Consider the following 15,234-nt stretch of genomic DNA (forward strand, 5'->3'; position numbering starts at 1 on the left):
CGGTTGTTGTTGCCATTTTCCTCGCAGAGTTTGCCAGGGGACTGTACTGCGGTGGAAGACCTTGGAGGCGACGGCTGCTTCAATGGATTTCTGCAGTCTCTGATGTACTGGCGTTGGTAGCTTCTGGTTCAGGACCAGCAGGCATAGGGCGTATGTGTACCCAGCAACTCCACCAGTTTGTCGCGAGAGGAAAAGGCAGGCAGTCAGTTCCGAGCGAACGGCTGTTTACTGTTTCGGCCGCAGCAGCCAACAACACTTCTTCGTCCTCGTCCTCTAGCGTTACTAACGCGTGGCAATATTGTGTTCGATAACCATCTCACCTTCTCTGTTCCCATATGTGTGTTTTTTGACCAATGGAATTCAGTTGGTAGTCAGTGCTTGTGTTCGTACCTCTTTCCGCTAACCACACATGTTGGCTGGTTTCAGTATCCATGAGAAGATTAAGGAGGCGCTGGAGGCCTGCCTCGTGCCTCTGCATATGGGCGAAATGCCGGAGTCGTCAAAGGTAGACCTAAATAGCGGGGTGGCCAAGCAAAGCACGGAAGCGGCGATTCTAGATCCCAACGGTACTGTTGGGGAGGGCCTGGCTAAGGAACTATAGTTTTCAACGATAGCGCAGGTAAATTGGCCCGACAGTACAGGGAACCGCGATATTGCTCTGGACTCGAGTTTCGCAGAGTGCGCAGTTGTGGCGTTCACCGAAACTGAGTCAGCGACCATCCCGTAGAGCGCTCATTGCGGGGACGAGGCTTGTTCCAGCAACCCAAATGGGGTCAATATGGAGCTGGATACGGACCTCGTGGCTCGGCACTTGAGCGGCTCTTGGGTATGGCTGAATGTAGAGTGCGAAGATGTCGCGGAACCAGAGCCAGTGGTGCTTCCAAAGGGCGTTTCTTGCAGAGATGTTCCGGAATCGTCAAATGTAGAGCAGAATGCCATGGCGGCCGAGCAGAACGGGAACCCAACGCTCGGGGGTTTCAGGTGCGAAACAGATGACTGCATCGCAAGAAAAAATGTTTTCAGACAGTGCCACGACAAAAGAAAAACCAAGTATTCGGCGCATCGAAAACTTGAAAAAGTCACCGTCGCGCCGAACGGCAAAGGGTTCTTTGTGGCGGCTTAGGAAACGAAAGCGTCGCCAAAGGCTCATTGCGACAGCACAGGGTGCGTCTCCACGAGTAAAGGTGCGGCTGAAATGTTCAGGTTGAGTATGCACGTACGAACCGAGCCAGTCAAACAGGCACCGATGAGGAATGCGACGCGAGAGTGAGAACAAAGGGAGAATGGCTATTCTTCCCGCGTTTACGGCCTCCTCTTCGGGGACGAGAGGGCAAGCTGCGAGGACACAAAGTGGCAGGTTTCAGCAGGGGGCAGTGTATGTCTGGCGCCCTTCGTTGTCCTTGGCGCAGCGCGAGGGCTTTCGGACTGCGACCCCCATCGAGTGCACATTAAGAACTAATCAATTTGCCACACCGATCAGTAACTTGTTTGTATGTAAACGTGAAGCATTTTTTTTTTTATTAGTTTTAAGAAGTTTTGCTTTTGATTTACAAGTTAAGTGTTATGCTCCGATTTTCTGTGTCGTACGAGCCAGTTAACACAAAGGAAAGTGTGAAGCAGGTTTCACAAAGGAGGTGGCTAGTGATCGCGCTGATTTTGTAGTTAAGGATTGAGATTCGGGGTTTTCAAAGGCAGACTTTACTTTTGTAATTTATTGCTTACAGTGTAGGGCATCAATCAGTTACCATTGTAGAAATTTTCTTCATTGAAGCACGTTTGTAGAAACATATTTTTAGTCTTTTCGCGCGTAGATAGAGTGTGGCTTTTGATTTTTAGGTTTTAAATACCACTCCATGAACTAGTCTAATTACGAGTTGAATCGGTCAGCAGAGCCCAGTATGTTTCGCATTAGAGGCACTCGTACTGGCTGGTAGCAATGACCAAAAGAGCAACTCAATACGCGACGATTGTCCCTTTGACCTTTTTCGATGGCAGTCACAGGTTCCGTGTTTCGAAAATGTGCCTTTGTTTTCTTGTCCTGTGAAGGCTAGTGAATCACGTGCCACGTAGGCAAATTCTCAGTTCGGAAAGGCAGAGTTAGAGGACGCGGAATACGTTACCGGGAGAGGGTCCCGATTCTTTCTATTCATACCGGGTGACATGATTGACAGCTGTCGTAGAGAGTCATTTCAAGAGAGAGGGACAAAGGTGGCTTAGAGCAGCCTGTGCTTGGGGTAGTCGAAAACTAGCTGCACGCGAACATACCTATGGCATATGAAAGAGAACTTGTGCAGTGCTAAAGTGGACGACTCATAAGCTTGGCCACTATTTGGCTGGTATGCATTTTAACTAACTGCCCATTGTGACAGCTGCGAAGTCTGTCTTAGGTGGTCGCTTACTGCGACGGTGTGACTCAGTCAAGCAGAATTTTAAGTTCCCCCATGACGGGGTAGAGAAATTAACACGCGGATGTCATCAGCTAAGGCTTTTTGAGTTTATTGGCAGGGCTGGCTCTGATTGAGATCCTAGGTTTATTCTTTTGGGTCATGCTCTTGCGCTGGAGCTTAGCACTTCAGCGGTACAATTTTGACATTCGCTACAAAAAAGGTAAACGCAATGAAAATGCAGATGGTCTGAGTCATTGCCCCTATAGTGTATCGCTAGCCTCCTGCCCACTCTTGTTTCCGTGTCATTTTTATGTTGGCATTTTTTTTTTTCATACGTTTCTTCTTTATCATGTAGTCGTAGTTGATTGTTAGTTGATTTTGGTAATCAAGTCTTAAAGCATTCAGGAAATGGTTGTTTTTAGTGTTTAGGGGGGAGGACGCGCGAAAGGGATGGGATAGCAGTAGTAGTTGCTTTTTTTTTTTGGCAACACCTGGTGAGTCTCGGGGAAGGTTGGCCATGTGCTCGCTTGCTTTGTGGTTGTGGGTCCGGCACTGTTCTGGAGTGATTGCGTGCCCCAAACAGGAGACGAAAAGTTGCGAGACCTGTTGGCAAGTCCTGTTTCACCGGAGCAGACCAGGGAGAAAAGGCATACAAGAGCGCCACGAGGACTGATGAACGACTCTAGGGAATCTACAAGCTACGAACCAAGGATTCGTCACCACGGAGGGAACTTCTGCTGCTGAAATGTCGCCTAGGAGAGAAGGAGCAGCCGCCAATCCCCGATCGGACTCAGTACATGTCACGTGACGATGTGAGCAAAAATCCCGCCTACAATTTTAGCAGGCCTACTTAAGCGGCCCCGCAATGTATTTTCTGATTATTCTCTTCTTTTTTTTTATCCTTCACCAACCATGGAATAAACAGTGTAAGTTTTCGCACAAAGAAATCGTCTCGCCCCTGCCTGGTTGCCATGGTCTACCGGACGCCTGCAGCCTGCCAACAACGCCACGCTACCTAGTGTAACGCCGGTCGAGGTTCTAGTAACAGGCGTCGCATCAACTGGTGGATAGCGGTGTGATGGAACCCGACATCAATGCGAGTCCCAGCAGCGGACGCCACTTCGTACTTCGTTGTTGACAGTGTTTCAAAATGCTTCGATATCTATAAACGTAATTGTTATATTTTTAGAGCTGTTAAATCAGCACAAAAAGCGAAAAAGGAGCACTTTCTTGCATGGTATAAATCTGCTTACCCAATGGGCAATGAAACTCCGGTGGACATCCACTGGTCAGTCAGTTTTGGACATATGGATGTCCGTCGGAGATCCACAGAAATCCACAGGATTTACTACGGATGTCCATAGGACGCTTATGCGCAAGAAAATTGGCAATCTGTCGAACGTCCGGCCGATGGCTGCCAGAACCGTACATTCGGACTGCAGGGACATGCAAAACCATGCACTTGGGCCTTTTCAGTACATCCATCGGACATCCACAGGAACCTATTATTGAAACTTGGGGATGTTCATCGGACATGCTTTGGTTTAATTGATTTAGCAGAGATGTATATATATAGTTTGCACCACACCATATTGGACCCCTTGGCACCTGTCAGGATTAATACCGTCGCAGCATTCAGTTGCCTGGATTCTCTTACAATATGTACATATGCTGCAACTAAGGTACGTATCACAGACGCAAAAGGAAGTGTCACAGTATATGATGCAGTGATCTATAATATGAATGAACAAACACTTTCTTGACACGAAATTCCATACACAATGACGATCACCAGCTACCTCAAAAATAACTTCAGCTAACTTGGCTATCACAGTAAACTTATGTCACAGCTTTTTCATTTTGAATCTGGGAACTTACATCAAACTGGTACGTGTTTTGTAATAGGAACATAAAATTTGATAACACAATATCAGTGAAAAATCTGATTTCAGTTGGGTTAGTTTTATTTCGCTTCCAATTATTTCACCTACATAATGAAAACTCCCATCAAGCTGGTGTAGTTTAACTCAGTTTAGCAAAAATTCTGTGAATTCACGATCGAGGCTTTATCTGATGTGTCAGTGGTTGACGCATATGATGGCGCGATGGATGACCAAAAACAACTTCGTTTATTTACGATGCATTTGGATTACCTGATCAGCCTTTCGGCTGCCGTGTTTTCACGCCTCGAACGCTCGTCATCACGTGATCTCTTCCTTCCCGTCTCGCTCGCCAGTCGCACGAGGTATTTCTCTCGCTTGCCGACAGGTGCCGCTAGTCCCTCAGCCTCAGCAAGGTATCTGGGCCTATAGAGATACAGCAGGGGCTTAGGCAGGGGTGCCCTCTGTCACCTCTGTTGTTCATGCTGTATTTACAAGGATTAGAGAAAAAATTAGAGAGGAGCGGACTTGGCTTCAACCTTTCCTATTTCAAGCAAGGAGAATGGATTAAACAGTCATTACCAGGACTGATGTATGCTGATGACATTGTACTCATGACTGACAGCAAGGAAGACTTGCAGAGATTAATGGACATCTGTGGTAAAGAGGGAGATAGCTTAGGTTTGAAGTTTAGTAAAGGAAAATCGGCAGTCATGACTTTTAATAATAATCAGGGCAGCGAGCATAGGATACAGGAGGTTACGCTGGAGGTGGTGGATAAGTACAAATATCTTGGAGTGTGGATAAACAATGGGGCTGAGTACCTAACGGAACATGAAAAATATGTTACGGCTAAAGGTAGCAGAAATGCAGCTGTGATGAAAAATAGGGCACTGTGGAATTAACAATAGGTACGAAGTGATGAGAGGGATTTGGAAAGGGGTGATGGTCCCTAGTTTGACTTTCAGCAATGCGGTCCTGCGCATGAGATCAGAGGTTCGAGCAAGGTTGGAAGTTAAGCAGCGACGGGTAGGTAGACACCCTCTGGGGGCATACAGAAATACACCAAATCAGGGGGTACAGGGTGACATGGGATGGACGTCATTCGAGGGCAGGGAAGCTAGCAGCAAGATAGAATTTGAGGAGCGATTGAGAGAAATGGCAGAAAAGCGGTGGGCAAGGAGAGTTTTCAGTTATTTGTACATGAGGAATGTTGATACAAAATGGAGGAAGCTGACCAGAAAACTGTCAATCAAATATTTGGACTGCAGGAGGGGTGCAAACCAGGAAACAGCGGTTAAGAAAAAGGTTAAGGAAACAGAGAGGGGTCTGTGGAAAACAGGGATGCAGACGAAATCAGCACTGGGAACATACCGAACTTTCAAGCAAGAAATTGCGAAAGAAAATATCTACGATAATTCTAGGGGAAGCTCTTTGTTGCTTGAAGCCAGGACGGGAGTATTGCGGACTAAGATGTACCGAGTCAAGTACCAAGGTATAGACACGTTGTGCCTATGCGTGTGGAGAAGAAGAGGAAACGGCTGAACACCTCATACTTTTCTGTAAAGGGCTTAACCCTACAGTGCAAAGCAACTGGGCTGATTTTTTCAAAGCATTGGGGTTTAGGGACAGTGAAGGCAAAATAGACTTTAAGCGGGTAGAAATAACCAAACAGAGGTTATCCGATTGGTGAATAAAATCAAGGCAGGGGTGAAATTTCACCCACCACAAAGTACAAAATATGTTAATAGTCATGGCTAGGTGGCGTATGCCACCGCCCGGTTTAAAGGGTTCAGCCTCATCCATCCATCCATCCATCTACACGGCCGGATCTTCAATCTATTGCGTCCTCGCAATACTGTGTGGCGTAGTCTTCCAGTAATCGTGGCGGTTTCTTTCGACGTGGTTGTTCGTAGTTCTTTATGGCACTCGTACGTCGTGGGTCTGTGGCAACTCCATCTCTTGAAATTATGTATCCAAGGAAGCTGATAGAGTCAGCAGCAAAAGTGCACTTCCTAAAGTCCACTCGAAGGTTAAGGTCTGTCAGAGTCTTCAGAACATCGTTCACAGTTCGGATGGGTTGCTCACTGTCGTTGGTAAAGATGCATATATCGTCCGTATACACAATGACGTGTCCGCTGTCGATGAGCGGTTGCAGGCCTTCGTTCATGATGCTCTGCACGGTTGACGGTGCTGTGCACAAGCCGAAAATCATGCGTGTCGGCTCACAGTGTCCGTCTTTGGTCACAAATGCTGCTTTCTAGATGTTGCTTTCGCGTATTGGGACATTGAGAAACGCTTTTTTCACGTCAAGTTTTGAGAAAAGTCGCAATCCTGACACTTTGCGGAGTAGTGTGTCGATTCTTGGCATTGGGTAAGCCCGTTTCATTTTTCGCATTTAGAAAACGATAGTCAACGCACATTCTTTTCGGTGTCGATTCGTGGTGTGGCTGGTTCACAACAATCACAGGTGAGGCGTATACTGACCTCGACTTGCGGATGATGCCCTTTTTCAGCCAGTCCTCGGTTTCTTCCCTTATGAACTTTCTGTTCACATCACTCGTTGTATATGGTTGCATACAAACTGGTTTCTCGTCGTTGAGGTCAATCGTGTGCTCGGGATGCGTGCATAGACCTAGTTCGTTGCCTGGATTTGTAAAAACATTGATGTTTGCATTTAGCACTGACCTCATCCTTTCTGTTTTATCCGTGGTGAAGTCTGCTGGTTGCACTTGTGAGTTCGCACGTCGCACTTCTTCCGGTGAAGGAAGCTTGGGACTCCCTTGCTTGTGGCAACTGTTCACGGTGACAGTTCCGCACACTGATGTAGCATCTTCTTCGTTTTGATTCTTGAGCAGCGGTTGTTGTGGGATGTCGTTTTTCTCGCGTTGCGTTTCTGGCGCTTCTTGTGAACCGTTTTTCGCTATCCATTCAAGCGTATGTGTTGCGTTCGTTTATCACTCAATGTAATCAAATGTGATGCACTGTCGCCAGTCAGTCCCTATGACGGCATCGTGTGGCAAGTCGTTGACCACTTTTACATCGATGGTTGCACTTGCGTTCTCGATGGCGATGTGCCCTTGTATTAATTGCTCAGATGGGAGCTGTTGAGTCTCCGAATGGTCCCTTGAGTATGCACTCCGTGTCTGGCACAACATTGAAGTTATGCTGTTCTGCAAACGCTGACGATATTAGAGTCGCTGTTGATCCCGTGTCCCACAGCGCTAGCGTCTCTACGCCATTGATCTTCGTGGGTACGAGGATTACATTATCCTCCGAGCGCGTCGTCACGATGCGGTTGGTGCGCTGCTCTCGTGCTGCTCGCTCTTCCTTTTGTCACATGGCGGCTACCTTCTCCTCCTCGGTGCGTGTGTTGGGTCTCGGGCAATCCTTCGCGCGGTGGCCCCGTTGCAGGCAGCGAGCGCAAATGTCCGCGGGAAGTCTCGTGGGCTTGCCTTGCTGGTGATCATCTCTCGTATCTCTTTTTTGTGGCTCCTTCCGTGGGGATGTCTTCGCGTGTGTGCCGTCGCTTTTCGTCGAAGTCATGCGCCTGTCGAATTGTCGTGCGTAGTTGATGAATTCCGACACGCTCCCTTTCCTCAGGTTGTGGAAATCCGCGAGCATGGGCCTTGCACTTTCCAATCGCACACTTTGAATTAACCATTCCACGATGTCGTCGTCACTTAGTGCGTACTTGCCGCGTTTTATGCGTTGTAGTCGGCAATACATGTAGTCGGTGATGGTTTCGTCTTCCTTCTGTCGCCGCGCGTTCACGTTCTCCACCCATTCGCAAAACAGTGGTTGCTTGTCAAACTCCTTTCGTAGTGCCACTACCCAAGTCGTCCAACTCTTGAGGCTTACGCCGTCTGTGCGATGCCAAGCTGCTGCGCGTCCATGAAGTCTAGATTTTCCGGCGTTTAGCATAGCCATGTCGTTCCATGAACATCTCTCATGCATGCTCTCCACTGAAGTGATCCATTCGCCTACGCTCTCGTTGTCTGTTCCGGAGAACGTTGGGAGAGTTGCTGTGAGGTCGGGCATTGTAGTCATCTGGATTGCAGCACTTTCATTGGCCTGGCGTGTAGCGTCGTTGCCGTTTACCGTGTTTACTGGGTTGCCTTGCGATTCCATTTGTCGTTCCAACAGTTGCGCCATCATTTGCATCATCGTTGCGAGCATCGTGAGCTCCGTTGTGCCGCTCGCGTTTACACTTCGTGCTGTCGGGGGCGTTTCGGGGAAAAATCTGCTTCGTTGCATGTCTCTGTGTGGCTCGTCACTCCCGTACTCATTGTTGAGTGCTTCACTTCGCCGTCTCGATCCGCCATGGTGGTTGTTCGGTCGTTGCACGCTGTGCTTCGTTTCGGTAATGGGCCGTCGTTCGCCGACACCGTGGAGGCCAGGGACGTTCCGATTTGCTTTCGTCCCGCGTCGTTGACCTCGTTCAGCTTTGTCCTCACACCGTCGTTGCTTCAGCCGTGCTGCGTGCTCGTTTGTGCCGCCATGTCACTTGCCATTTCCGTCGTTGTTTGCTCGCGTTGTATATTGCATGTTTTCCAGTTGCTTGTCCGCGTTGGTATGCTTAACGAATCCTCGTCGCCATGTCAGTGGTTGACACATATGATGGCGCGATCGATGACCAAAAAAAATTACACCATCTTCCCGTAGGGGAACCCTGAGTAGTATGCGAAGCAGCCATGGGGTCGACTCAAGTTCCCATTAGTTTTCAGATCGGCCTGTCGCCGCTGCCGTTTCTCGAGCCCTCTTCTCCGCGGCGCTGTCCATGGCGCTGACGCTGGCGCTGTCCGTGGCACTCATCGCGGCGTTGCGGGAGGAGAATGAGAGGACGAAGTGAATGATGATGAGTAGGCGAAGCATCTGGGGGATCATTCGGGCAAAACGCCGGAAGCGTTCTCCGGAAGCTGGCTTCCGGAACCGGAAGTGGACGCCGCACGGCGGAGGGAGGGAGGGAGTGACATAGCCCCGAGCATAAGATGCTTCGCATCTAAAACAACTTTGTTTATTTACGATGCATTTGGATTACACGATCAGCCTTTCGGCAGCCGCGTCTTCAGGCCTCGAACGCTCGTCGTCACGTGATCTCTTACTTCCCGCCGTGCTTCCCGCCTCGCTCACCAGGCGCACGAGGTATTTCTCTCGCTTGCCGACAGGTGTCGGTAGTCCCTCAGCTAACAGATGTCCATTGCAGATGTCGCTTGCACCATACGCAGTGCAGAAACTGTTGAGAAATAGTCAAATAGATGATGTCCCATGGGTGTCCCTCAGTCGTCTGAAGCGTGACGTCCGCATAAAATCCAGTGATGTCCTTCCGACGTTCCAGATTAAAAATAAAACGGACGTTCAAAATAACCGGAACACAACGTCCCTGGGTAATCCTGCGGATAAACGGCTCTGGACGTGGACGTCCGGATATAATTCGAATGTCCACCGGATTTCCATGGCTATGGCCCATTGAGTAACTGAGAGTTGAATGTACCGCGCTGTCGCTGCGTAGCCAGGCGCGCCGACGCGAGGCTAGGGTAACTAGCGAGGCAGCCCAAGCGAGCAATATCAGAGCAGAGCTGATCACCGAGATCGCGCCGCGTTTCGACCACGACCTACTGTACTTGAGTAGGTCGTGGTTTCGACGCGTACGAGCCGTGCCGCACCGTCTGCGCACGCGTGGGCGCGCAGACGCGAGCATGCGCGCGCCCGCAAGCAAACGTGTGGTCTCGGCTTTAGGGACAAGAACTTGATTGTGATGGCGTGCTGCTGCACCTTTAGTTGCCGCAACCGACAAAGTGAGGGCAAAATGCTTTTTTTTTTTTTTTTTTTTTTTTTTGTTGTTGTTGTTGTTGTTCACCATCCGGCGAGTGCATTATTAAGGCCAGTTACTACTGACGAAGCAAAATCTCGCTTTAAAAACTGCTCTGCAGGGCGCGGTCGAAGTTTTCCGCCGATTTCCTCTGGTAGCGCGTTAACCATCGTCTACTTCTGCTACGGCAGGGTTGACATGAGCGGCACCACTTAGCGAAATCGCGCTGGCCGCGCCGAGCGTGAGCGGGACAGTGGAACGGAGGAGGAGGGAAGTGGTTGGCGCTACTTTTATATTGAGGGGTTTTACTTTAAAGCCCCTGGAAAAAAAACTATTTCCAGGGGCTTTACTTTCCTTCCCTTTTCCCTCCCCGCGACACACCAAGCGACCCTGATGGGTCATTTGGTGGTTTGGTTTCCTTCCTTATTCTTTCTGTCTGTCTGTACCTGGCTCATATACCCGCATATCCAATGCGGGTATGCGCCACACGTGATTTTATTATCGTTAACCGTGACGTAACTGACGAGCATGTGATGGTATTGATGCCATGACTTATAAGTCACGTTAGTCATACGTACATTCGTACCCATCCATGCCGATTTCGCGAGTTTTCGACAGCGTTTTAGCGTGACACCACCACTGCCACCGCCGACATTTGTGAGGCAATGCAAACGTCACTTAATTGAAAAAAAAAAAAAAAAAGAAAAACCGCGACGGTTGCGCGTCGGGAAACGATGGGACATGTTTTATCGGAATGTGAAGTTATCTGCCCAGCTGCCAGTCTAGGCTCCTCTGACCTCTTTGAAGCCCTTGAGTTCAGGGAGAGCAAGGGGAAAGTAAACACCTCCGCATTAGAGGATAGTAAATTTGATTGGAGGTTTGGTAACAGAAAAGTAGGGAGACCACAAACAAAGAAGCGTACAAAAACAGAGTCCCCAGTAATACACAAACACACAAAAAACAAGAGCTTGACGGCGCAAACCACTACCCCGTTTCAAGGAGCACGCTCATAGCATCCGTCCCACGACCTCCTCTATAAAGAGGAGGTCGTGATCCGTACATTTATACATCCTCGGTACTGAAAAAGTAGCAGTTCTTGCTTTTGTTTCCGCAGAAAAGACAAAAAATCTGTAAATTCAAACGCATTATCACTCAACTAACAGAAAATTTTAAATATCAGTAGATCTACTTATAAATCAGCAGCCGTGGCACCACTGACACACATCGCACAAACGGCTGGTGGCTACTTCATTATCATCATCATCTGCGCACCGTTGTTTTGTACATGGAGGTTTTCTATTCCGCACGTGTTTTTTGGCGCCCGATTTGGTGACGGTGACTCGTACTTCATTTGGTCTGATTTGGTGTGCCGTGTTTTTCTGCTGTCTCCAAGACTAATGCTCCCTACCTCCTGTGGCAAATCAGAAGCGTGAGTATCAGTAGTGCTAAACGCAACACTTTCTGACAGCAAGATCTCGATCGGCGAGGTAAAGGATGTCGCCCGCTCGTTTCGGGATACCACAGAGCGCTCGCGCTCCATGATTGAAATCGAAAGATGCTATACTGTACTCGCTGAAAGAAAAAAAAAAAAAAAAAAAAGGGGGGGGGGGGGACAAATTCCCAGCGAGAGCACGTGCACCTTGCACTTTTACCGCAAATGTAATGTAGCGGAAAAACTTCATTATGGAAGTTGGTGTTGGTGTTTGGGAAGAGTGGGAATATGAAAACAGGGTAAATTTATATTCTTTCGCTTCTTTTGAGTAAAAAGGAATCGGTTGGCGAGAGTACTTTGCAAAGAGGTTGAATTTCAGTGTAGCGTAATTTCGATGCAACCAAGTGCCGATTTTACCGACTTCTTTATATCGAGGTTTAACTGTCGTCAATCAATGCACCTGCTATGGCACTTATTCATCAGCTATTTAAATTTTTACCCAATTGTTGCGCATCTTTTTGCTTATTTCGTTCCCTAATTGGTGAACTGCGGTGCTGGCAGTTCTGCAGCTGGCAGTGGAGTATATTTCTTTATGTGTCGTGTATGAAAATTCACTTTGACTAAAGCTTGCTATGATGGCTGCCCTGTGCAAAATGTTATCATGCAAGGAGATTTAGAACTCCCTTGCTCGTTTTGATGTCTGCTGGTGTCCCCTTCTGCCCATCACTAGAATCCCAAAATCCTTTGCAAGCAAATTACAAAGAAAGAAAATTTCTAATTCTGCTGGAAGGATTTTAACTCACCACCCACAGATAGGCAGTCCAGGGATTGTACCTCTCAGCCACTATGGTGATGCCATAGGAGGAGGAGAATATTGATGTCAGAGGAGAATATTGATCCTGGAGAGCAAGATTGTGCCAGTAGCTGCCATGATTGTCCAGTGCCCACTCAACACCTATGTACTGGATAAAGCTGGCGTATGTGCTTTCTTCGTGTTCTAGCACATAACCTTCCCAGTTGTGGAAGTGGTTCTAAATTACCTTCATCTACATGTGATGACAATGATTGTCTGCTTCGTCTTCATTTTCTATTGTTCTGCTTCTTCTAATTTCGGTTCGGTGGTGCTGACGTCCTTTTGTCTTCAAGGTTAGCTCGAGGCCTATTAATGGGGTAGCCCAAATGTAAGCATTAGAAAAGCTGTATGAATCCAACAGTAAGAAGCTGAAGTCTAGTTTTAGCAGAGAGCAGTGGCTCAGTCTGGACAGGTAAGAGGAGAAAGAAAAGCCGAGTCATTCGACTTCACCACAAGAATGTGGAAATTTCACAAATGAATAAGTCCCAACCTTCCTTTACGCCTTGTTAGGAGATTGCTCACTCGCACCTGCAAAAGGTCACTTTGATAATGTTTGACGATGATATTGATAACGTTGATGCAGTTTAAGGCGTACTGCAAATTAAGTTTTGCCAGCTATCACATAACTGCTTTGGCTTATTGGCGAAACTATTTTTGTTTTTTTCTTCCGCTTGACCATTTCTTTCCTGCTCTACAGTTCCGAAGGAAAAAAGTGGTTACCACGTCTGTTCTGTGTTTTCATCTCTTCTTGTTTGTGAATGCCCTTCTCTCAATAAAAGAAACATTGGAACACCCTAATCTCTTACTTTAGCTTGATTTGTTAATTTTCTTTAGTGTCTTTCTTGGAACACATGTTAATAATCTGGTCAGCATTGCACCATTTCATAGAAAAGAATGCAATATAAAGCTGGACTCATGTGAAAATAGGAATTTTGGTGCTCACGAACAACATCATCTAGCATTTTTTTATAGCATTGTTTATTCTACACTTCATTCACAGATAACATGCATGCCAGTTCTTACATCCAAGTCTGCAGCACTAGATATGCATCGTGAAAGTGTTCTTTTACTCACCTGAGGAATCATACATGATACTGTGTTGCATCTTGTATTAAAAACAATAAATTGCTCTTGTATGGTTTCTATGGTATGCTCTTGTAAGTTTTGTGACTGGTATTAGCATGAGAGTAGTAGAAATCTAGAAATGAAAAACCATTCGGATTTCTCAGAAAGAAAGCTTTGCAGTCGAACCAAAATTCATCCTGGTTTAAGGATTATGGTGATCATGACTTACTGGCATCCCCTTTGAAAAGGGACGGTCACAAATAGTCACCTATCCTACTAGAGTTACTCAGGTATGCTATAAATGCTCATTATTCTAGCATTTCTGTATAGATCATTAAATCTTTTTTTTTTTTTTGCTCGAAAATTCTCTATCTACATATGCCTGTAATGGATCCGGTCGTATCAATCTCTTCCCTGCTTTTTTTCCACTAATACTCTAAACGTCTCTTGCTTATCTCAACTGGTGACGTGTTGATGCTTCCGTCCACGTTAAATCCAAGTGTTTCTGGAAGGTGTACATTATTTATTTATAGTACCCTCAGGGCTTACAATGAAGCATTACAGAAGGGAAGGGCTAAAAATACAGATATACAAAAAAGGAGAAAGGAAAACAAGAATACTAATAAGATGACAATGCATGGTACAGTGTAAAAATAACGCAAATAGGAGCGACACAATAAGCATATTACAGTAACAAAAAAATAATTATATAAAGAAAAACAGAAAACTTTGGTAATACAGATGAAATATCAATGCATGGTATGTAGAGCAAGTTAGAGTGAGACGATAAGCACAGAATGATAAAAGCATAATACAAAACATACTGTTTGTACATTAGGTAGATAATAAATTAGGATTAATTTATAAACAAGACTGATCAGGTGAAAACGGAACTGATTCGCTATACATTCACATCAAGGCATACTAGATAACGTTAGTAAGTGCCTTACGGAAGTCATCGGTATTAGTTATATAGACTAGTGGATCTGGTAGGTGATTCCATTCCTGGCATGATTTTGGAAGAAATGAATTACCATAGGTAGACTTTTTGTCGAATGGGATGTTCACCTTATGACGATGGTCCAAGCGTGCAGAAGTAAAAGAGGCTGGTTCGATAAAGCGTGACTTGAGTGCGGGAATTAAATGGTGTATTTTATGGAACAGACAAATGCGAGCGATCTTTCTGCGTTTGAAAAGGAGAGATATGTTTAGGGCAAGTTTCATGCTAGTTACGCTTGCTGTACCTACATTTTTCACTGGGTTAATCCCTTCACATTCCATTAGGATGTGCTGAGATGTCTCCCGATTTTCGCTGCAGGGAGACGCATGCTTCATCCTATCGCAAATATTTGCTCAAGTATGTTTTTATCCTTAGGCAACCAGCTCGAGCCTCAAATAGCAAGGCACTGCCCTTTGTGTTCTTGTGCAGATTTTTTCTTCTAATTTCTTTATTCCCATTCTTGTAAGTCTGCGTGGTTTTCTTTGTTTCTAGCTTTTACTACATCAGATTTACTGTCTCTGTTCCTCTAACATTCTTTTTGATAACTTCTCGTTGTCTACTTACTATCTCAATTACACTGTACCTGGTTGCCAATTTTTATCACCTCTTCTTCCATTCTGTGTCCACGCTTTTGTCGTACAGATATTTGTGCACTTTAGCTGGCCATTTATTTTAATCCATGTTCCTGAGCCTTTCTTCAAAACTAATTTTGCTCTGCGCTTCTCTGACTTCAAACTTCATACGAAGCCCAACCCATGTCCCCCTGCACTGCCTCATTTGTGCTTTTGCCGTGGGCTCCCAAAGC

General features: G+C 46.5%; 1 protein-coding gene and 1 long non-coding RNA gene across 10 annotated transcripts in view; one reads left to right on the forward strand and one right to left on the reverse strand.

The window, feature by feature from the left end:
• LOC119445147 (zinc finger protein 182-like) overlaps positions 1 to 15,234 on the forward strand; it is a 121,371-nt gene that overhangs the window by 21,651 nt on the left and 84,486 nt on the right. The window contains exon 1 of one of the 9 annotated variants that reach the window (XM_049664166.1): positions 11,313 to 11,370. The exons of 7 other annotated variants lie outside the window; for them this stretch is intronic. The gene's annotated coding sequence lies outside the window, so the exon portion shown is untranslated. Of the gene's footprint in view, positions 1 to 11,312; positions 11,509 to 15,234 lie in introns of those variants that run through there. One more of the 9 variants, XM_049664165.1, reaches the window with a different exon arrangement.
• The window catches only part of LOC125944131 (uncharacterized), a 113,598-nt gene that overhangs the window by 14,114 nt on the left and 84,250 nt on the right, over positions 1 to 15,234 (reverse strand). The window lies entirely within an intron of this gene.

The sequence above is a fragment of the Dermacentor silvarum genome, chromosome 3 (genome assembly GCF_013339745.2).
Source record: "Dermacentor silvarum isolate Dsil-2018 chromosome 3, BIME_Dsil_1.4, whole genome shotgun sequence".
NCBI classification, from domain to species: domain Eukaryota; kingdom Metazoa; phylum Arthropoda; class Arachnida; order Ixodida; family Ixodidae; genus Dermacentor; species Dermacentor silvarum.